Source organism: Malus sylvestris, chromosome 10 (genome assembly GCF_916048215.2).
Source record: "Malus sylvestris chromosome 10, drMalSylv7.2, whole genome shotgun sequence".
Classification (NCBI taxonomy): Eukaryota; Viridiplantae; Streptophyta; class Magnoliopsida; order Rosales; family Rosaceae; genus Malus; species Malus sylvestris.
This window is the reverse complement of record NC_062269.1, coordinates 1,879,976-1,904,003: the sequence shown is the minus strand read 5'-3', so window position 1 is coordinate 1,904,003 and position 24,028 is coordinate 1,879,976. Positions and strand designations below refer to the sequence as shown.

At 38.8% G+C, this 24,028-nt stretch overlaps 1 protein-coding gene and 1 long non-coding RNA gene across 2 annotated transcripts in view; one reads left to right on the top strand and one right to left on the bottom strand.

Moving 5' to 3' along the window:
- Positions 1 to 24,028, top strand: part of LOC126587865 (TMV resistance protein N-like) — a 113,942-nt gene that overhangs the window by 26,953 nt on the left and 62,961 nt on the right. The window lies entirely within an intron of this gene.
- LOC126587905 (uncharacterized) lies at positions 16,540 to 22,880 on the bottom strand. The gene is made up of 3 exons (XR_007611245.1): positions 22,734 to 22,880; positions 17,505 to 17,528; positions 16,540 to 16,748 (listed from the first exon to the last, which is right to left on the bottom strand). It is a non-coding gene; the product is annotated as an uncharacterized LOC126587905 (long non-coding RNA).

Here is a 24,028-nt window from a genome sequence, read left to right as displayed (position 1 = left end):
AACTTAGAGGATTAGATAGAAAACATAATCTGATTCATGGATATGCTGTTGAGTGTTGCTTCCAACGGAGTCAAATGACTTGTGTTAATGCACAAAACCGGAAGTCTTGGAACAACGTAAATCCGACCGTGAATCTGCATGAAATGTAAATAACACAAGATGTATCGTGGTTCACCCCCAGGTTTGGGCTACGTCCACATTGATTATGTATTTATCTGAGGGAGAGAGAGCTCTGAGAGTGAGAGCTTTGAGAGGGGGTGAGAGGGCCTAGGAATTGGCCTCTCCTAATTGTGAGGGTGAGGGGTCCTTTTATAGAATAAGGACTCCTCACTTATTACATATTTGCCCCTTCCTTTATCACATAATTACATTTAAGTCCCCCGAGTATTTGTACGAGATCTAAATACGATGCCCTAAATATGGTATAAACAGTAGTCCTCCAAGTCTTCAGTCAAGAGAATCTTTTGGCTGGAGACTTGAAATTCAGTCCATGTGTGGGCTGAAGTAACTAAATGTTGTTTTGAACTGATGCTCGATATGAGGCCATGCTCAATTTAAAATGATGCTCAACTAGAAGTAGCACATGATGCGAGGCTACTAGGCTCGTGGCTTAGGTTGCCTTGGTTGGCTCGGCTTGTAGCGTTGAAGGTGAGGGAGTCCCTTTTATAGAATAAGGACTCGCTCCTCAATACATAAGTAATGGGCTAAGAGTTGATGTTAGCGGCGAGGCGGTTGCTCAGCTGGCGGCGATGCTTTTCTAATGATGGTGAGGGAGTCCCTTTTATAAAATAAGGGCTCGCTCCTCAATACATGAATAATGTGGTAGAGTTGATGCTCGCGGTGAGACGACTCAATACATGAATAATGTGCTAGAGTTGATGCTCGCGGCGAGGCAGTTGCTCAGCTGGCGATGATGCTCTCTAATGATGGTGAGGGAGTCCCTTTTATAAAATAAGGGCTCGCTCCTCAATACATAAATGATGGGCTAGAATTGATGCTCTCTAATGGTGGTAAGGGAGTCCCTTTTATAAAATAAAGGCTTGCTCCTCAATACATAAGTGATGGGCTAAGTCCCCCAAGTATTTTTTATGAGGCCTAGTTGAGGCCCAATATATGGTACATAATGTAGTCCCCCAAGTCTTCGGTCAATAGAGTCTGTTGGCTGGAGACTTCAAATTGAATCTATGTATGGGCCGAAGTGGCGGTTGTTCGGAGGCGGTATTTGTATACCCTGCACTGAAGCTTTGTAGGTGAAGCTTTGCAAGTGAAACTTTAAAGCTAGAGCTCTGTAAATGAAGCTTTCGAAGCTGGAGCTTTTGTAAATGAAGCTTTTGAAGCTAGAGCTCTGTAAATGAAGCTTTTGAAGCTGGAGCTTTTGTAAATGAAGTTTTTTAAAGCTAGAGCTCTGCAAATGAAGCTTTTGAAGCTAGAGCTCTGTAAATGAAGCTTTTGAAGCTGATTGACATGAGTGATGCTCATGAATGTTTATATTGATTGACATGAGTGATGCTCATGGATGTTTTCATGAGTGATGCTCATGAATGTTAACATAAGTGATGCTCATGAATGTTGACATGAATGATGGTCATGAATGTTTATGTATGATTGTCATGAGTGATGCTCATGAATGTTTATGTATGAACGACATAAGTAATGCTCATATATAATTTGGAGTACTGGGCGTACTTTTGATCACATGGTTGGTGGCATGAAGGAGAGTACGGGTCGTACATTTCATCACCTGGTTGGTGGTATGAATGGCTAGTTGCCAAATGATATTAGAGTACGGGTTGTACATTTCATCACCTGGTTGGTGGTAATAGTGGCAGGTTGCCGAATAATTTTGGAGTACTGGGCGTACTTTTGATTACCTGGTTGGAGCTGTTTTGGGCTTCTGAGCCTTCGCCCTCCACAACATGTCAACCCATTTATTTTGGGCTTTGCCTTTTTTTTTTTTTTTTTTAACCCTCTGATGGGGCTTATACAAATGTTTCCGAAAGATAAGAAAAATAATTTATACCATTCAGAAACAAGAAAAGTAAATCACATTATTCTGGTAAGGTATTTATTCCTTGCTTTTGCTTTCTGCTTTCCGTCGCACTCTCTCTGTCTCTTCACCTGGTAGACAAAAGGAATCGTAATAATAGGAACCTTATAATTTTGCCCTTTTTCTTCTTTTCTCTTTTCCTTTTTTGCTTTACTTTTGCTTTTGCTTTGTAGAGTGTAGATGGCACTGAAGTTATCTTTACGTCTCTCCACCTAACAGACAAAAGGAATCACGATAAAAATAATAATAGGAAACTTTATCTTTTTTAGAGTGGGCATCTTCTTAATGGGAGTGACAAAGAACTAGAAAAATGCCGAATGGATCCTCAATCTGAGCCCAACGCTGCTCGTCGCAAAAGAAAGCACCACCGCCGCATCGACGTCCGCAACAGCTACAACAATTAAAAATGTCCAGCAACTACCACAATGGCCTTGATCCTTAACGGGAGTGACAACTCCATTCTTTCTCCAATCAACAAATGGCGGGACACTCCTAACATTTCCATACCGAAAGCCAGTGTCAGCACGCTGCCCTTGGAACATTCTATGGTGCTTAACCTTCGAACCAGCGTAAACACTCCTTAACGATGAAGAAACCTAGTGCATGGCCGGCCACGGCGGCGATGAGGATTCCAATATTGAATGACATGATAGAGAGCATGACCAGGTAAGCCAAACCGGTACGAAAGGTGTGGACGCGGGTTTGACCGATGAGGGATAGGTAGGGTTTGGTTGCCAGTCTATGTTTGGGCAAAACGGACAATACCTCGATCGCGACAACGAGGAGGAAAGTGAAGAAGAGAGCCAAGACGTACATACAGAGGTTGTTGTCAGGCCACTTGAGGAAGAGGACGATGACATCTTTACCCCATGTGAGGCCGCTGCTTATCATCATGGTACCATAAGTTGTGTTCGTCAGGTCGCCCTTGGGCGGAGGAGACATATTAGGCATGTCGTCTATTTCTCTCTCTAGAGAGAGAGAAAGACAGAGACAGAGAGAAAAAGAGGTTTTAGATTTTAAGGTTGGATTACTTCGGATGAATCTGGTTTTGGTGGCAATGAAAGGTTTAGTGCTTTCTTGAGCTGGCTTGTTGTCGCCAGCAGCTGAACTCTACGAGTGGAAAACCCGCTTCAAAGACTCATCCTCATAGTTCACATCCCTTCTCTTCCTTCTACCACCGTCGCCGCCGCTTTGCTCAGTCACAGTCAATTCCTCAAACGACCCATCTTTGTTCACAGAGCTATCTCCAAGGCACCCAAACTCTGACCCAAGTTACCCACTCAGAGCCCCAACCAACCATCATTGCCGCCGGGCTGGCCGCTGAAAGGGCCAAATCTCTGCCAGGCTGTAGGATGCTGAGTTAGCTACTAAGGAGGAAGACTCGTTGATTAGTGGATGATCTATTTCCTCAACAACCTAAACTTATTCGACCTGAACCCGAATCTAAAAACTGAAACTGGAGATACCAACCGAGAGAGAGTAGCGGGTGTATGAGCTTTTGAAGAGCTCGTGGGTTTAGTGAGCTGATGGGTTATTTAATAAGTGATTTTAGAGAGAGAAAGATTTGGTTTTTTTCTGTTTCTGGGTTTTTGGTTTTTGTAGATTCAAGGTGAAGGTGAAAAAATGAAAGAGAACCGACACAACTTTTCGTATCGATTCCCACAAACTGCGCCAAATGTTGATGTACAAAACCGGAGGTCTTGGAACAACGTAAATCCGACCGTGAATCTGCAAAAAATGTAAATAACACAAGATGTATCATGGTTCATCCCAAGGTTTGGGCTACGTCCACACTGATTATGTATTTATCTGAGGGAGAGAGAGCTCTGAGAGTGAGAGCTTTGAGAGGGGGTGAGAGGGGGTGAGAGGGCCTAGGAATTGGCATCTCTTAATTGTGAGGGTGATGGGTCTTTTTATAGAATAAGGACTCATCACTTATTACATATTTGCCCATTCCTTTATCACATAATTACATTTAAGTCCCCCGAGTATTTGTATAAAATCTAAATACGAGACCCTAAATATGGTATAAACAACTTGTTCAGAGCTTTACTGGAATAAGGGCATTAAACATGGTTATTACAGCCCAGACTGCACGATAAGCCAATAGCATTTTATTTCTTACTAATTCACTTTTCTTAAGTAACTTGCAGCATACCCTACAAACTCACGGCATTCCCATCTTATTCGAATAAGTTGTGAGGTATAATGTGCAAATTGTAGGGCACATATACAGTTCCCTTCAACTTACCTTCACAAGAAAGGGCAATTAAACTTTGCAAGCTAAAGGGGATTGTTTCACGGAAAAAAAAAAATAGTTAACTTGCAGCTATTAATAAGATGCTTGAATTGCTTGGACCAAGCGTAAAGGTGCATGTAGTTGCAAATATCATTCGTTCTATAATTTCAATTGTTGGAATGGTATGAGAACTTTAGAGATTCAAATACGGAAGTGCATGCTAAATGTACTTATAAATGAGTAAAACAAACGTGTAGATGGGTAAAAACGGTAAACGGGTTAAAAACGGGTAAATGGGTAAACGGTTAAATGAGTACGCAATTACGGGTATGGGTAACTGTTTGTAAACGGTTATGAGTATGGATGGTTTATAAACGGTTATGAGTATGGATATAACCGTTTATGCAATTATCCTAAACGGTTATGCGGGTAAGGCCAAATGGTTATGGATAAATAACTGCGGGTTACCCGCCCGCCATAACCGTTGCCCATCCTTAGGCACAACTCTTGCTAATTTCAAGAGACACACAAATGTGGAATTGATTTGGGGTCTACTTCTACATTATTTTGGTTGCACCTGCTTTCCTTCTTTTTAATGAATACTTAATTGTAACAAAATCATACAAACTGAAAATACAAAATCAGTGAAACATTTTATGCATTCTTATTGTCAATCCACTTCAAGTACGGGTGACTGCATTCGTTGGGATCTAGAAGGGCCTTGAACTCTGTACCAAGAAAGGTACACAATCTCATGCAAAGGAGTCATAACGCCAAGAGTGTAAACAACAATTTTGTTGTTTTTTTTTTCAAATGTCATTGCAAGGAGTCATAGCGCCAAGGAAAGAACTTAATCTCAAGGTCGGTAGTACAGATTAGCCACCCCCATGCCCTAGTGACTCTCCATCATTCAGAACTTGGCACCCTTAGTATGGAAATAAGAGTTGAACATCAAACTACATATGAATGGTAGTGAAAGGGAAACCTATTGTGTTTAGTAACTGCCATTTTGAAATGGAAGTAAGATGATCTAAAACTGATTAATCTCAAAGGTAAGAGATCATGTACTAACCAAAAAAAGCCTACGTACCTGTAATTTTTTGCAATTTCCCTCGTGTATGTATTCGTCTCTGATCTTCTAGTCATTTCAATTAGTCCTTGAGATATTGCAGAACAGCTTTGGTTCCTCCATCTAAAACCATCCTCCACATTCTGTCAAGTATAAATCCAAACAATGAGAAGGTCAATGATGCATAGGATAAGCAAGGAATTTAGAACTCATGTAATCATACAAATGAAGTATATTAAACAGGTATCATTCTATTATCATGGGACTGACTCTGTAGTAGAAAGTCCAACTGATTAGCACGAGATTAGACAAAGTGCTATGCCTCACTGACATTTTTTCTTTTATTCTATGAATAAGGGAATTGATAGCAAGAGACTATCTAGGGTGCATGTCACGCATTGATCCCGACATACATCCAGGATCGACACGTGACGTTACCAAATACCAGTATTCCAACATACCCCATCTCCAGAATATGGCAAATCACATCTCAAGAATCGAATCGCATAGTCATTTTTCCGTATACTTTATGGCTGCATCTAACCTCTTCGTTAGATTGCCTGCGTACCCTTATTAGGGATCAAGCCATTCGTAGTTCATCATTTCGCTACACTCGAACATTCATCACATAAACCACTGTATCTCAACATAATACCACAATTCAATTAGGTAGCACCTCAAGGAGCATTTAACAAGGCACAATATTAATCCATATTCATATCAACTCATCCACACATATGCATTCCAACACCATCCAATTGTCACATCAATCAATGATGCCAATCACCATATCATCAATAACACATACAATTCATCAAACTGCAGGGCTAGAATGACACAGTTCGGCCGAAGCTTACATCTCTGAAACTATCTCAAATGATACGATTTTGAACCATTCAACAAAATCCATCATCAACAGGTTCCGGACCTCTCAACGGAACCAAGACACCAAAGGGGATTCCGAACCATCACTCAACGAAATCCAAATTGGAATACGATTCCGGACCATCACTCAATGGAATCGCGGAGTAGGAGGGATTTCGGACCATTACTCAACGGAATCCAAACCAAGATAAGATTCTGGACCATCACTCAACGGAATCATGAAGTAAAAAGGAATTCCGAACCATCACTCAACAGAATCATAGAATAGAAGGGATTCCGGATCATCACTCAACGGAATCCAGAATAGAAGGGATTCTGGACCATCACTCAACGGAATCCAAGCAAGCATATGATTCCAGATCATCACTCAACGGAATCACAGAATAGAAGGGATTTCGGACAATCACTCAACGGAATCCAAGCAAGCATATGGTACCTACGAAATGTACCAGGTATATCTAAACCTCATCATCTCCATAATTACAATGTAGTCACTTACCACATTCACTTCTCGTGGCCACCAACTAATATGACACACAATCATATAAATTCTACTGAACACTTCTAATAGGAATATATGATCACATTATCACCACATTTATCGGACTTACCTTTCACATTACTAAAAGATAATTAAACGCACATATATCACAATCATCACCCGTACACAAGCCAATTCATGTTTAATAAACATAAGTCTATGGCTATTTATATATATATAAATCATATGTCAATAGAAATCCTATTTATAAAAACCAATTCATATTCACAATTAATACCAATATAAGAAATTAAGATAATAAACAATATCACAAGTATTCAAGTCACTCTCCAACCAATGTAGTCCCACTAGACTTCACTTAAGTCTCTCATAGTACTAATTTTAGTAATTAGGACGCTTCATGACATGTTGACCAAAAAACAACTCTCGATCAACAGTATGGTCCACAAACTTACGTAATTTGATTCAGAAGATCTGCACCTCGGATTTCCTATCCGTAAATTTCCAAAGTCCACATTATGCTCAAATGACAACATACTAAAATCTTAACACGATCTGACGGTCGGATCTCCGCCTCCGACGGTCGGATCTCCGCCAATTTCAAAATTCAAGTGACGATCGACATTTAATTTTACAAATTTAGAAATCCAATTAGGCAAGATCCGTACGTCGGATTCTTGATCCGTAAGTTTCTATGATACAAAAATATTATGTTTTATCACACATTAAGGTTTGGTGATGATCCAACGGTCGGATCGTCGAATCATATTTTTGACCTAACCACGTATCGTAATGGAATTAAGTTCAAACAATCAAACCATATCACAAGGATATCAATTATGAAACCATGGCATATAATTGAACTTAAAAGGACATCGTCGGCCCACCGGCCAGGCCGCTGTCGCACACGCCGCCGCAAGTGGCGGTTGGCCGCCCCGACTTGTTGGAAAATTCAACTATTTTTAAAAATTACCAAAAATTATGGAAATGAAGATCTCAAAGAGTAAAGCAAACTTTATACCTGTGACCAAGTCCAATTTAGCCGGGAAACACTTCAATTTCACTCAAACCCACCGAAACCCTATAAAAGGGTGTGCTTTGATTCGGCTTCCAATCGAACTCTGACGCCTCCAACACTGCTTGGGCTTTGTTCCTGAGGTTAAGGGAAGTATTTTGGTGGTGTTAGTTGATGGAGTTACCTTTGAATTTGATAGATTGCCGCCCCGAATCCCGTCGCACCCACCGGTGCAAATCTCCACAATTTCGAACCTAAGCTCCCCAAATTTTGTGTGGGAATGGTAAAGGAAGGGTCAAGATAATGATTTGGTATGGTGGCTCTTCCCAATTTTTCGGAAAAAGGGGTGAAAAATCACCGGAATTGGCTTACCAACCCAGTTTGGCCGACGGGTTAGAATCGGATCCTTCGGGATCCTGTGTTCCTCCCTTCTCTCCCTTTCCTCCTTGCTTTCACTCTCCATTGGTTACCATCCTTCCTCTCTCCTCTCCCCATTCGGCCACCTCTCTCCTTTTTTCCCTCCTGAAACTCTCCTCTCTTCTCTCCCTTGCTCAATCCGACCCCCCTCCTCCTTTCTGATTGGTTCCCCTTTCTTTTTCTTTTTTTTCTTTCTTTCTTTAGTTGCCATTTGGCAGCTCAATTTCTTAACATTATTATTATTATTATTATTATTATTTTCCAACAATATGAGATCGAGGGGCTTTTTATAAAAAAAAAAAAAACATGCGTTGTACATATAAATGCGTTGCAATTAATAATACGAAAATATGTACCTTGAAACAGTGAAATTCGGGGACGGAATTTCACATTCTTCCCCCCTTAAAAAAAATTTCGTCCTCGAAATTTCAGTACCAATCCATATCCACTAATGCCACATATCAGATAGATAACGATTCATAATTGGCATTCACTCTTTAATTATACTCGAATTTAGCTAACATCAAACTCGACAATATCAAACCATTGCTCGCAAATACAACTATCATCGCCTCAATACGAACTCAACACCAATCTTTATACAAGCATCGAGAACGCCACTACTAACAAGAATTCTTTGATATACTCACGATTATGGCAACCAAACCAACCAATTTGTAATTACAAACTTTCCCCAACATTCCATTTATAGTGAATAAAATCATAACCTCAGCCTATGAGTTTAATCAACTCAAATAAATACATCAATGAAAATCATCATGATTCTCACCCATATACTGAGATGCTCAGCAACATTTATTAGTAGAATAAATATCAGGAATTCTAGCCATACACATTGGCACAATAATTATCAAACATCAAGCCTCAATCCTCATTGTTTAAATAAATATCAGATTATCAAACCACATCTACCATTGGCTAGATAAATACTAGCATAATAACCACAATCATTGGTAAAACCACTTACCATCATTGACTATACACAGCTATACCACGATTCTTTCACAAAATTTCTAGCCACCCCCACTGGTGATACCAACATCAGAAAATTTTCGCCCTACTCATCATTAGCAAAAAAAAAGCATAAATTCCGGCCGAAACCCTCATTGATCAAATAAATATTTGAATTTCAAGCCAAACTGTCAGAAATGGGTAAATCAAATATCCGAAATTGCAACCAAATTTGTAATTACAACTTTCCCCATTAATTTTCTTCACCAAACGCAAAAACTCATGCCCTATTCCAAGATTCTGTATCACCTCAAACACATACCACATCACAATGGTGATTACACTAAATTCAACACCAAATTCATTCTATAACTACAATAGCCTTCACAACGCCTACTATCATTTCCAAAACTTTAATAGAAATATTTTACCTTGTAATACTTGAGTAGGCGCGGATACGGCAATTGTACAAGCAATATAAAATTTTCCTTTTGACTCGAAATTTTTATTTCGAAAACAGTTTTTGGAATCAGCACAATAAATCATTCATTTACAAGATGGCAAATCAATTGCAGCTCATTCACCAACCTTAAGTTCAATAAAACTCTGAGACCCTTAATACGTCCTGCCATCGGTACAAGAATAATTCTAGTTTGGATTTTGTTTAATTAATCTAATGCCATGCCGTCCATCACAAGATCTCAAAATCCCTCAACATTAATCCTTTATTTCATACAGAACATAAAATTGTAAGGCTAGAGTCACACAGTTAGGGCCAACTCTACACTCTACAGAGTTTTAAAACCCTTCATGGTTGTCAAGCAGGAAAATAGTGTTTTAGAGCGTTACATTGAACTCGACAAATATAAGTCACTAGATTTCAAAGTACTTAACGAAACCATTTAACAAATAGGAAAGGCGTTTCATTTTTCACATGTCACCATGCTTTCATCAACAATTTCCTAATCGCAACAAATAATTATTTTAATTAACCAAAGAAGAGAATCCATATACATCACGACTCTATTGGCCAACAGAACTAAACCTTATTAATCACATAGCCATGAGAATATGTATGGGACTTCAGTTCTGTTCGCAATATCGAATCTATCAATGACAACTCATGACTATGTCAACTAAACTAATCAAATTTGTAATTACAACTTTGTCCATCCATTCTTTTCATCAAACGGAAAAACACAATTGGGAAATCGTTTATATTAAATGAACTCAAAATCTCAATCCATACTTTCAATTCATGTCAACCAATAATAAATGAAGAAATGTTTATGATCTTTTCACCATTCCAAATATAATGATCAACCACAACCACAATTATCAATTGCCAAAAATTTTAAAATTTCTAGCCACCCTTATCATGGTCAAAACAATGATTTCACCACCATTTTCTTTTATCTCAATCAGTGACCAGTAGGCTGGAAAATGTTGTAATATACCTGGCCAATACACATTACATATTTTTATTACTTCAATAATTCATTCCCATAGCCCACACATGGAGCTCTTCTTCCGAAAACACTGGGTCCTTATGCCCATTCAACCACTTTCCCACATTCCACGAGTCATTTCGCCAAAATCCACATCCACGAGTTTTTTTTTTTTTACCCAACCGACATTCCTCCTATTCCACGGCTATCACGACCAAATTCAACATTTCCCAATCGCACAGGTATAATACATCTTTCCCCCACTAGTTGTCACAATTTCACAATCATCTTAATATTCAAATTCCCATAATGCATAACATAATATCAATCCAATTCACTTCATTTCATGAGGATTCACAATATATATATGTGTGTGTGTGTGTGTATTTCACATAACTTCCTCATTATTCAAAGAGCTTAAGGAATAATGCAATATCAATGCAATTAATAATTCCTACTATCGGAATTTCATAATCACCATGTAAATTGCACAAAAAACACAAGGCTAATCATACATGTATGTCACATATATATATATATATATATATATATATATATATATATATATATATATATATATCACATGCATACCACTTTATTCACAAAAATTGTGAAATCATGCAACCACAATGCATACCATAATTCACACCGACAAGAACTCGAGAATATTACATAATGTAAAGCAGGATCATTCGCTCTGATACCATTAAAATTGTCACACCCCGATCCCGACATACATCCAGGATCGACACGTGATGTTACCAAATGCCCGTATCTCAACATACCCCATCTCCAGAATATGGCAAATCACATCTCAAGAATCGAATCGCATAGTCATTTTTCCGTATACTTTATGGCTGCATCTAACATCTTCGTTAGACTGCCTACATACCCTTATTAGGGATCAAGCCATTTGTAGTTCGTCATTTCGCTACACTTGAACATTCATCACATAAACCATTGTATCTCAACATAATACCACAATTCAATTAGGTAGCACCTCAAGGAGCATTTAACAAGGCACAATATTAATCCATATTCATATCATCACTCGTCCACACATATGCATTCCAACACCACCCAATTGTCACATCAATCAATGATGCCAATCACCATATCATCAATAACACATACAATTCATCGAACTGCAGGGCTAGAACGACACAGTTCGGCCGAAGCCTACATCTCTGAAACTGTCTCAAATGATACGATTTCGAACCATTCAACGAAATCCATCATCAATGGGTTTCGGACCTCTCAATGGAACCAAGACACCAAAGGGGATTCCGGACCATCACTCAACGAAATCCAAATTGGAATACGATTTCGGACCATCACTTAACGGAATCACGGAGTAGGAGGGATTCCGAACCATCACTCAACGGAATCCAAACCAAGATAAGATTATGGACCATCACTCAATTATATGCCCTCGTTTACATAATTGATATCCTTGTGATATGGTTTGATTGTTTGAACTTAATTCCATTTCGATACGTGGTTAGGTCAAAAATATGATTCGACGATCCGACCGTTGGATCATCACCAAACCTTAATGTGTGATAGAACATAATATTTTTGGATCATAGAAACTTACGGATCAAGAATCCGACGTACAGATCTTGCCTAATTGGATTTCTAAGTTTGTAAAATTAAATGTCGATCGTCACTTGAATTTTGAAATTGGCGGAGATCCGACCGTCGGATCGTGTTGAGATTTTAGTATGTTGTTATTTGAGCATAATGTGGACTTTGAAAATTTACGGATAAGAAACCTGAGGTGCAGATCTTCTAAATCAAATTACGTAAGTTTGAGGGACCATACTGTTGATCGAGAGTTGACTTTTGGTCAACATGTCATGAAGCGTCCTAATTACTAAAATTAGTACTATGAGAGACTTAAGTGAAGTCTAGTGGGACTACATTGGTTGGAGAGTGACTTGAATACTTGTGATATTGTTTATTATCTTAATTTCTTATATTGGTATTAATTGTGAATATGAATTGGTTTTTATAAATAGGATTTCTATTGACATATGATTTATATATATATAATTAGCCATAGACTTATGTTTATTAAACATGAATTGGCTTGTGTACGGGTGATGATTGTGATATATGTGCGTTTAATTATCTTTTAGTAATGTGAAAGGTAAGTCCGATAAATGTGGTGATAATGTGATCATATATTCCTATTAGAAGTGTTCTGTAGAATTTATATGATTGTGTGACATATTAGTTGGCGGCCACGAGAAGTAAAAAGGAATTTCGGACCATCACTCAACATAATCACATAATAGAAGGGATTCCGAAGATTGTCGCCCCGAATCCTGTCGCACCCACCGGTGCTAATCTCCACAATTTCGAACCTAAGCTCCCCGAATTTTGTGTGGGAATGGTAGAGGAAGGGTCACGATAATGATTTGGTGTGGTGGCTCTTCCCAATTTTTCGGAAAAAGGGGTGAAAAATCGCCGGAATTGGCTTACCAACCCGGTTTGGCCGACGGGTTAGAACCGGATCCTTCAGGATCCTGTGTTCCTCCCTTCTCTCCCTTTCCTCCTTGCTTTCACTCTCCATTGGTTACCATCCTTCCTCTCTCCTCTCCCCATTCGGCCACCTCTCTCCTTTTTTCCCTCCTGAAACTCTCCTCTCTTCTCTCCCTTGCTCAATCCGACCCCCCTCCTCCTTTCTGATTGGTTCCCCTTTTTTTTCTTTCTTTCTTTAGCTGCCATTTGGTAGCTCAATTTCTTAACATTAATAATAATAATAATATTATTATTATTTTCCAACAATATGCGATCGAGGGGCTTTTCGTAAAAAAAAACATGCGTTGCAATTAATAATACGAAAATATGTACCTTGAAATAGTGAAATTCGGGGACGGAATTTCACAGTGCATCACTGTAAGAACTCAAAGCAGACATATTTTGAGCTTGGGATAACGCCCCAAGTTGTGTAAATCCTAAAGGGTGTAATTTTGCCTTGCATTTCCATCCACTGTAATTATCCAAAAACTGAACATTTAGAATAAATTAATTAAAAACAAAATCATGGAGATGAGGAAAAATGAAAAGTGATGAAACTATGTTACCAAAAACAGAAAAAGGATAGACTCAATTGTTTCTCTTCCCTCTTCTTCCACTATAGCACCGCTACTTTTCTTACTTTAATGAATACTCAAGCAGCAACTCAACTACATATATATTAAGCTAAATTAGCAGAATATGATAATCAACATTTGAGCATTTTGCTTTAAGCCATACAGTACAACAAATTAAGCTTAAAGTACAAAACAATGACCCACAGTAAATCAAAAAGCAAAAAACCCACATCCAAAAGAATCCAGAAGCTAAGACGATGGAAAGAAGGGGTATTTATATGTACTTGTGAAATCTATTTTTGGAGCAGCAGCAGTAGCAGTAGCAGAAACTCAATGGTCGTCGCCCAAATGCCAGACCCCCTTTGCCTTTTCTCTTTACACACGGACGCTCTAGCCTGGGTTGAGATTGAAAAACCCATCTGCCATATTAAAGAAGGAAAGAGCAAGGAATTGACTCTTTGGATAATCGAGAACGAATAGATGGAGAAAACTTGAAAAATAGAGAGATAAACCAAAAAAATCAAACATGTGAATCAAATGGCTTAGCAACTGGGTCGAGAATCAAATGGCTTACCAAGAAAGATTGCAACAAATAAAGTGAGTCGAAAACCTCGTGTATATATAAGAAAAACTTGCATAAGCACAAAGAAATTGTTTTGACCAACGTCCGATTTAGGGCGAACTTGAAACTCCTCGAAACTAACGACAGCTTGCCCGCATCTCCAGCCGTCGTCGATGAATAAGATCATCATCCATCTTGCTTATGATCCTTCTTCTCTCCAACGATATCCGAGGTTTTTAATTTCATTTGCAGTTAAATGAGTGCGTATGCAGCAGTTATATGGGTTTAAGGGGTTTCCTTCACGTTCACGTTTGTGTTTCCGTATTTTCTTTTTAATTTACTGGTTTTCTGCATATTTTCATTTGGACAATTCTATCCTTTATCCATATTCCTAACAGTACATCAGTGGAGTTAAATTTTTTTGTTTGAGGGGTTTTTTTGTCCAAAATTTTTGGTGAAGCCTTGAGACACCAAAGCGTGCTTGTGGCTTTCTAATATTAGAGATTATCCATATTCCTAATAGTAAATCAGTGGAGTTAAAAAAATTTGTTTGAGGAGTGTTTTTGTCCAAAACTTTTTGGTGAAGCCTTAAGACACCAAAGCATGCTTGTGGCTTTCTAATATTAGAGATTTAAGATTAGATATAGGCTTATTATATTAGCACCCTACAAATTGTTGAATAAACCCCACATACTTAATACATCTCACATTTATTTTTCAATTAAAAATTATCTTAATACATCTCATTTCCTTCCCTATAATACCCTCACACCCCACATTCTTAATATACACCTTACATTTTCTATACACACCCCACATTTTTTTTACACCCCACATTTCTCAAATCTTATAACAGTCATTTTTAATTTTGCCGAATGATTTCAAACCATCTAAACTTTATTTTGCCGAATGATTTCAAATTGAATGATTTGAAAAAAATGTTTAGGTTCATTTGAATGTTTTTTCAATATCAACAATAATGATTTTAAAGCTTTCGAAACACCGATTTCGTGTTCTATTCGTCAAAAATAATTTTTCTTAATCAACATGTTTGTAGTTTCATTGCTTAATCAATATGTTTGTAGTTTCATTACTTAGGGTTTTATTCAACAATAGAGGGTGTGAGGAGTTTTGAGAGTTGAAGTAGATAAATAATGCGTTAAAAGTTATTTTTTTTATTATTTTTTAAACATAATAAGGTCAAAATTGTCATTGCATAGTAAAGTAAATAAGTCATTAATATTAAATTTTAATATGGGGTGCATTCAACATTTTGTAGGGTGCTAATATAAAAAACCTAGATATAATATGATATAATTTGAATTAATAAGTCCATTAGCTATAATAACAAAATGCTTAGGAAAAGTTGTCCGTTAAACACTCTTGAGCATTTCATTTCTCCACGACATCAAACACAATTTCAGCATTTCACTTCTCTATGACATCAAACACAATTTCAGATTACAAAATCTACAAATTAACTGAAGTAACTGAAGTATTCCTCAAGATCCCCAGTCAACAAAAAGCTCCTAATTTCTCTGTTACAAACTGCACTGAAATCCTACTCTTAAATTTGAGGTTACTTGATCTATTACGAGCAACTAATCCTTGCCAAAGTGGCTCTTCCGAGTCAAATATTGTATATTGTCATGTTTAATACTTGGCCGAACACCACAGCAAAACGTGATTTCTTCAGAGTCATCAGGAAACACAGGGCGAAGGCTTACCCTTGGTTTTCTTGGTGGCAGCAGAGGAAGAGGCGTTTCGCCTTTACGAATCCTTGCAGCCTCCTCCACTGTTGGCCTCTTCGCATGGTTTGGGTGCACACAAGCAAGTCCAGTCATCAGCATCCTCTCCATCTCTACCGTATCAAACTTCCCCATCAACCTCAGAGCAGCAGCTTTGATCAGTTTCCCCTTTTCCCACATGCTCCAAACCCAATCAACCACCACTGTTCCATCATCCTCCACCAGCTTTCTCTCCATCGCCACCTCTAACACCACCACACCACCACACCAAAGCTGTAAACATCAGTTTTAACAGTTGGAATACCTGAATAAACATATTCCGGAAATACCTGAATGAACATTACTTGACAAACCTACAAATCACATGCATATTGATTGGAATTTCAATTATTTCATCCAGGAAAATGAAAACCAACCACTTACAATGGCAATATGGTTTCCGTTAAGTAAAATCTGATCAAGCTTGGTTATACATCTTCCTTCAGGAGTAATATCTTTGCAGTACAAACAGAACGGTAGACATTTAAAACAAAATAGCAAAAGACCTTCAATGTGATGTAGGTATTATAGATGATAATTAGTGGGTAAACCATATAGTAAATAGAGTCAATGCACGAAGTGAGTGACTTGTATAAACTAAGAATGTCTAAATTACTTTTACAAACTCTGTATAACAGAGATATTCCAGTCGAATTTCTTAGCTATTCTCATCCCAAGGCACTGCAGGTTCTTTCACATGACTACTGCAAAACATGCAAGATGCAAAAAGGTATTTAACGCTTGTTTTCTTGGAGTACAATTACGTTAACCATTTAACACATCAATGCGTCAATGCAAAATCAATTCTTAGCATAGATGCAATGCTTAGTAGTTTATCTCCTTATGAAAACAACTTTTAATCAAATCAATGTTTAGTTAAGAAATGCCCCAAAGACTATAAGCTTAAACTACTTCTTAACTATGCCAGCTATACCAGTCTACTAAAACCCAACTCCAAGTATTTAAGTGAAACCCAAACATACAAACAAAGTTGAACACAATAATATAAAATGTGCTTTAGCACCAATCCTAATCCAAACCTTTAGAAATCAACACCTTAAAATTCCCAATATATATAACTGGGATAGGAAGTTCTAGTGGCTATCCTGCCTCAATCGGGATTAAAATGTACGAGTTTTTGGGCATGACATCATAATAAGAGATTAGTGAAGTTGGATGAATCGTACTGACTATAACTTGTAAGAGATCGATACGAACTTCTCCAATAAACTGTTTTCCCTGATCAATTTTCTAACTGAAATACTAACAAAGACAATTCTGATTAGCTAACTTCCAACTGTCTTCTTCTTTATATAAGTTTCCCATTACTCAATCTAAAAGTTGAAGCATTCACAAACATAAAGATTCACACTTTGTATTGAAATAGAGTAAAAAAAAAACCCCAAATGCTAGGGTTTCGGGCTACAGTATGCAACAAGAACTGAGAGAGTGAATCATACTATTCAGTGACGTCTTCGAGGATCCTGTTGTTAAGACCACACCGGTGCCGGAGAATCAATCTCACCGGTAGCTAGGTAGTATGGAAATGGCGAGAGGACAAAGAGAAAGGGAGCAAAGGAATATTCTATTAATTTCCAAATCTGCCTGTTACAGTCAACTCGGGAGCACGTACATCCCTCATGCTGCATAATCCCAATACAAGAATGCCACCTGGACACTACTATTAGTAATTTCTAAAACCTCTAATAACTCTTGGCTCGTTACAATTGAACCCTCCATACTTAACTCCTTACAATTACCCTTAACTACCTTACAATTTAGCCCTTACTGTTATTAGCTAAAACCTCTTTGTGATTAAGGCAATCACAACTAGTTCATAACAATACCTTCCCCATATAAAACCTTGTCCTCAAGGTTTGCTCAGAGTTGAAATGTAGGGTATTTAGCCTTGAACTCATCAAAATCTTCCCAAGTAGCCTCCGATTCCTCTTGATCCTGCCACTTCACTAACAACTGGACCCCTGCAATATTGCCTTTCTTATAAATTCTTCTTCCCAACACTGCTACTGGTGTGTTTCCTGTTAACCCATCTTCGACCACCTGAGGTAGGACATTATGAGGCATCACATTACTCCCTAATTGTTTCTTCAAATGACTCACATGGAATACAGGGTGGATTTTCTTGTTAGATGGCAGATTCAGTTTATAGGCTACCTTACCAATCTTCTCACAAATCTCATAAGGCCCATAGTACCTTGGTTGAAGCTTATGGTAATTGTGAGGGGATAGAGCCTGCAACTGATAAGGAACTAACTTCAGATACACGGAATCTCCCACTTCAAATTGCCTTTCAGTTCTCTTTTTATCATGCTGCACCTTCATGCGATTTTGAGCCATCTCTAGGTTGTTTTTTAAGATAGATAAGACCTCATCCCTTTCCAAGAGGCTTTGTTCCACTGTTTCCACCCTTGCAGTACCAAATTCATAGGGTAGAATTTGGGGTGGTGGGTAGCCGTAGACTAACTCAAAGGGTGTGAACTTGGCTGATGAATGGTAAGAAGTGTTGAAACACCATTCAGCCCACGAAAGCCACTGAACCCATCTCCTTGGTTGTCCTCCAACAAAACATCTCAAATAGGTTTCAAGGCACCTGTTCATCACTTCTGTTTGCCCATCGCTTTGGGGATGGTAGTCCGAGCTCATACACAGTTTTGACCCCTGTAGTTTGAACAATTCCCTCCAAAAAGCACTTACAAAGATGGGATCTCTATCACTGACCACTGAACTTGGTACACCATGTAGTTTTAGGACATTATCAGCAAAGGCCTGTGCTACTATGATTGCAGTGTAAGGATGAGCCATAGCTATGAAATGAGCACTCTTGGATAATCTGTCAACTACCATTAATATCACCAATCTACCCTTGCATAGAGGTAACCCCACTATGAAATCCATGTTGATGTCTGTCCAAATTCTTTGAGGAATTGGCAAAGGTTGCAGCAATCCTGGTGGGGTAATGGTTTCCACTTTGTTTTGTTGGCACACTTGACAATTTGCTACATAGTTCTGAATATCTTTCTTCATTCCTTGCCAATAGAAGCTCTTCTTGACCCTGTAGTATGTTTTTAGGACCCCTTGATGACTAGCAGATGGAGTACAGTGGTGCTCTTCTAGGATCTTCCTTCTCCACTTAGAGTGAGGGCTTAACACCACCCTCTTCTTGTAAAGCAACAAACCATTATCGACAGTGTACTTTCCCAAAGTAGATCCTCATGTGCCATTCATTGCAGATTCAATCACTTCTTTTTTTCTTTGCTACAATCCACTCATGTCATTCAGTGCTGCTTCTCAAGTCATCTATCCAACCATTGTAAGGGTAAGAAATGGCATTGCATTCCCCCATGAATCGAGGAGCAGGTTCATGTAATTGAGTCACTCCATGTAATCGAGACAATGAATCGGCAGCTGCATTTTGGGATCCACTTTTGAATTGGATCTCATAATCATACCCCCAGTAACTTAGAAACCCATTTCTGTTGAAATGTAGTGTGAACTCGTTGATGCAGGAAGTATTTAAGACTGTTATGATTAGTCTTGATTATGAAATGCCTTCCCTGCAAATAATTCTGCCATTTCTTCACTGCAGAGACCACGACAATCAACTCTCTCTCATAAGTGGAGAGTGCTTGATTCCTTGGACCAAGTGATTGGCTGGAAAAAGCAATAGGCCGTCCACCTTGTTGCAACACAGCTCCAATACCACAACCAAAAGCATCACATTCCACTTCAAATGGTTTAGAAAAATTTGGTAAAGCTAAAACTTGGGGAGAAATCATGGCGACCTTAAGCTTGTCAAAGGCTTGCTGAGTTTCTGCAGTCCAATGGAACCCATCCTTCTTTGTCAACCGATATAAAGGCTGGCAAATTTTGCCATAGCCCGGGACAAACTTTCTATAGTAGCTTGTTAAACCCAAGAAGCCCCTCAAGTCCTTGATAGTTTTTGGTGTAGGCCAGTTTTGTATAACGTGGATTTTTCCAGGGTCAGGTGCCACTCCTGCTTGAGATACAACATGTCCTAAATATTCCACCCTATTTTGTCCAAATGAACATTTGGATTTCTTGAGAAAGAGTTTATTGACCTGTAAAAGCTCAAACACCGCTTTCAAGTGAGCCAAATGAGCCTCCCAGGTCTTACTATAAATGAGGATGTCATCAAAGAAGACTAACACAAATTTCCTCAAATGAGGCTTAAACACATCGTTCATCAAACTTTGAAATGTAGCAGGAGCATTTGTAAGCCTAAAAGGCATTACTAGGAACTCATAGTGGCCCTCATGAGTCCTAAATGCAGTTTTTTCAATGTCTCCAGGTTGCATTAATATCTGGTGATATCCAGAGCGCAAGTCCAACTTAGAGAAATAGAGGGATCCATGCAGTTCCTCCAATAGATCATCAATAAAGGGTATGGGGTACTTGTCCTTAATAGTGAGGGCATTGAGCTCCCTATAGTCAATGCATATTCGCCAAGTGCCATCCTTCTTATTCACTAAGAGCACAGGAAAAGAGAATGGACTATGGCTTTGCCTTATGAAACCGTCCTCGAGTAGCTCTTGAACTGCCTTTTCGATTTCGGTTTTTTGCAATGGTCCGTAGTGGTATGGTCGAATGCTTGGTGGTTTTGCCCCTTGTAGGAAAGGAATGTGATGATCATGGTTTCGTTGTGGAGGTAGCTGAGTAGGCACGGCAAAAATAGACTCGAAGTCATGCAATAGGTGCTGCAATTCTTACAATTGAACTGAACTCAATTCACAGGATTCTAACTTCTCATTTTCCATGGAGTACAAGAACAACCCCAAATTAGAATTAGTTAACTCTTTTTGAAGCTGATGCAATGAGACTTCTTGAATGCTTGAGGCATTGGAGGAATGATGGGACAACTTATAAGTATGGTGGTTTTTGGTGAACTTCATAGTAAGGAGCTGGAAATCCCATAACACAGAACTTACGGTGGAAAGCCACTGCACCCCCAAAACCACATCACAACCACCTAGTGGCAGGGAATACAAATCTATAGAACAATGATACCCTGCTAAAGTCAACTCCATAGCCTTGCAACAACCAGAACTTGTAATATTTCCCCCATCTACGATCATGACTTCAAAAGACCTGGTGGTGTGAGCTTTCCATCCACATTATTTTAATAGTTTGGAATTAACAAAGTTGTGAGAACTACCCGAATCGAGTAAGATCTTCACGGTGTGGCCATTAACTTGTGAGCTGTAGGACCGCAATTTGTGCCATAAAACGCACATTCACTGAGCTCCATGTTTTGAAATTCAGGTTGATCCCCCCAGATATCTTCTTCTGAAACTTCGGAATCAGATATGCCCAGGGACCCACTTGTCATTGCAGAACCAACATTCACCACGTTCCCTCTTCCTTTGAATCTCAGCAGGAGTCAATTTCTTAATAGCAAGGTTGTTAGTTTTAGGCATAGTATGGGAAAAAGGGGTGACGGGGGTAGATGAGGGTTTAGAATATGTAGAAGGCCGAGGCAGAGGTAATTTCAGCTCAGTGAGTTTTGAATCGAGTTGCACTGCAATGGCAATAGCCTCATGCACAATTGCAGGTTTCAACAATTTAACATCGTAGCGCAGTTCCTTTTTTAAGCCCCCGAGAAAGCAACTACGTAATAAAAGATGACTAATCTCCGGTGATCGAGTAGCCAAACGGCGAAATTTGACGATGTAATCACGAACAGTACCTGTGTGTCGAAGTTTGAAGAGAGCCTCGGCACTGTCATCAAATTCAGAGGGTCCAAACTCGCGACAAAGAGCTTGGGTAAACTCCGGCCAAGTGGGTGTGGTGTTAGTACAGTCCATTTAGCGAAACCAGTGAAAAAGCTCCCCTTCAAAATGGAAGGAAGCAGTGTGAACACGGTGAGCGTCCGAGATCTTGTAGAAGATAAAAAACTACTCCGCTTTGTAGATCCAAGCAATGAGATCGTCGCCTTAAATGAAACGGGGGAATTCGAGCCGCTGTTGCCAAGGACTGTGAGGTGGCTGAAATTGTGCCAGATCTAGATGAGCAAGGAATTCGGAAGGGGGTGGGTGAAAGGACCCTTCACCCTCCCGACGACCGGGCAAGTCATGGTGGAGCTCATGACGGAACTGCTCAAAATATGCAGGAAGACGTGCGTCAAGCCAAGAGGAGAATTGATCATCCATAGCGGATTTCACCGCCTCACGAATGAGGGAGGGAAATTCAACTTCGAAAGCGGCAAATCGAGCATCCATGGTGTTGAAACGAGTGTTTGGTTTAGGACGGGGCATACACGGAAGAGAAAATCCAGGATCGGAGGGAGATACCAATGTTAAGACCACACCGGTGCCGGAGAATCAATCTCACCAGTAGCTAGGTAGTATGGAAATGGCGAGAGGACAAAGAGAAAGGGAGCAAAGGAATATTCTATTAATTTCCAAATCTGCTTGTTACAATCAACTCGGGAGCATGTATATCCCTCATGCTGCATAATCCCCAATACAAGAATGCCACCTGGACACTACTATTAGTAATTTCTAAAACCTCTAATAACTCTTGGATCGTTACAATAGAACCCCCCATGCTTAACTCCTTACAATTACCCTTAACTACCTTACAATTTAGCCCTTACTGTTATTAGCTAAAGCCTCTTTGTGATTAAGGCAATCACAACCAGTTCATAACACCTGTTGACGTAAACATCGAAACCCCTTAGAGCCCTACCAGCTCCTTGTCTCCTTTCATTATCACCCATATCTTCGACCCTATGCACCGGTCGATCAACTCTGCCAGGAATAAAACCTCTAATTTTCCAATTAATTTTCTCGAGAAAATACGGGAAAGTAGAAAAGGGGAAAAGAGTGGGCAAACCTGATGGGAGTAGGTGCGACGGATTGTTGGCGGCCTTTGGAAGCACAGAGCTTTGGCGGCAACAACTTGTCGCCAGGAGAGGAACAGAGCAAAATCTAGTTTGCACCAATAAACCAAAGAGAGTCAAGTTAGGGTAGTGTTGTAATTTGCAAATTATCTGGGTGTAATTTCGGCCTTTTGAAAGTTAGTTCAAAGCTCCCATTGCTTCTTGCGGAGGATGTGAGTTCAATTCTCAACGAAAACACGATACATAGGGTTACACTATTCCCACATTATTTTCGTCTCACACACATTTCACTAATATTTGTTTATTACCCTTCTTCAATTCATTCGATACAAATGTGAAAAATTAAGAGACGTGTGTTAGAAGTAAAAATAAAAAATAAGTGAGTTAAAAATGAAATAGTGTGTGAATAGCACAATCATGTCCATCTTTTTTCGTTTATTCATTTAATTACACGGTCCAATAATATTTATTTTATCTATAAGTGAAATGTTTTACGTCGGAATAGGAGGATTGTCAAATTAAATTTGACAGCAATTTCAAATCTAGTTTTAATTGGTTAATCATTATTATTATGTTTACTTTACAATTATATAAATAAATAATTTAATAAATAGTAATTTAATTTAACTAGGTAACAAATTTTCAAAAATTAAAGTCTGATATATGCTAACAAATTTAAATTTTATATGTATAGCTTAACTTCGAAATGTTCTTAGACTAACTCCAACGCTCGGAGTAAGTCTTAAAATTTGTCTTCTATTGCCCCTAATTTCCTTCCAACCTTTGTGTCAATTTGAGGTTATGAGTTAGAAGCTAAAATTGGGCTAAATACTAGCTAGAAAAGTAGGCAGGGTTAGTGGGGGGACTCTCTGTGAAATCCCGTTCCTGGATTTCACTGTTATAATCTTCGTATTTGTACTATTGAGATTTTATATTATTTCTCGAGAATTTATTTTAAATTGTTTGGATTTAGATTTTAATTAAACTAGTTACGAAGAGTGAAGTTTGGAAAATAATTATTTAAAATTCTTTGACCTTTTGAGGTCACAAGTAACGTTTTCGAATAGGTCTCAAAGTCACGAACGCATAGGCGAAAGCCGTTTG